This window comes from Aplysia californica, unplaced genomic scaffold (assembly GCF_000002075.1).
Source record: "Aplysia californica isolate F4 #8 unplaced genomic scaffold, AplCal3.0 scaffold00113, whole genome shotgun sequence".
NCBI lineage: Eukaryota > Metazoa > Mollusca > Gastropoda > Aplysiida > Aplysiidae > Aplysia > Aplysia californica.
Genome location: NW_004797383.1, coordinates 182,069 through 183,206, shown reverse-complemented (window position 1 = coordinate 183,206; position 1,138 = coordinate 182,069).

Here is a 1,138-nt window from a genome sequence, read left to right as displayed (position 1 = left end):
CAGTGCTTTATGTCTGTGGCAGGCGAGATTCAAGCCAGGTAGTATAATTTAAACTTTTATATCAGCAGACAGGGCGATCGCTTAGTACAGTAGGGTGGTGAATTCAACTAAACTATTATCTTGAAAATAAAGTAGAAGCTAATAGATCTATAGATATTGCATGCGGTGTTTAGGAATTTAAACCACGGAGAACGTTTTGGAAGGAAAAGATATCAAAAGAGGTATAGTATGAGTACTTGAAGACGCCCAAGTAGGCTACTCGCTGATTTAACAAAAAAATAAATCAGGAAGACCTATGCAATTTCTGGGATATTAAAAGGCTTTGAAGATCCAGCTCTCGGGGTACGTATTAATATTATATATAGACCCTATTTTGGGAGCCTATAATTTTCAAACTTTTCAGAATTGTGTGTTCATCATGAAGGCACGAGATTGCCTCTCGTAGTTATTTTGCATCCCAAATTCAGAAATGGAATATTTTTTAAATAAGAGGAACAACTTGAAAGCTTAGGCAAGTAGGCTATAATTAATTATTTGAATAACACGCAGTGGGCACACCATGACTAAGATGGACTGGCAAGAATTTAAAGAGGGCGGACGGGGAGCGACTCCACGAGTACTTTTTGTGAGTTGATAGAAATAGTCAAGTTACTGCCCCTGATATGACTGCCATTGAGGGCATTCATTCAGCTGTTTTAAACGCACAACATACTGGGCTCGCCCTTATCGTTGTTCTGGGTTAGCCTATTATTATTATAAGGGATGGGGTCCTACACCGAAGGATCGGCTGCAGAGACTATTCATACGAAACTTATTTGACCTTGGTTGGAAATTGTTATTATACAACTTCGAACCTGCATGCATAATACGTACCCCACTTGACCCGCCAACCAATGGACAAGTCGAGTTTGACCTCGAGGTTTCATCTGGGGTCAGACAAGGAGTAAATGAGGTCAAGTTTGATGGAACAATGACCTTTTAGCCTAACGGAGAAGGACAATGTTTGGTCATCAGCAACTGCCTTGGCCTACAAAATGAACGGACAGTTTTAAAGGAATTCACCTGAATGATATATCATGTTTTCAGCTTATTATATCAAATATTAATCATACATACACACATAACACACACACACACA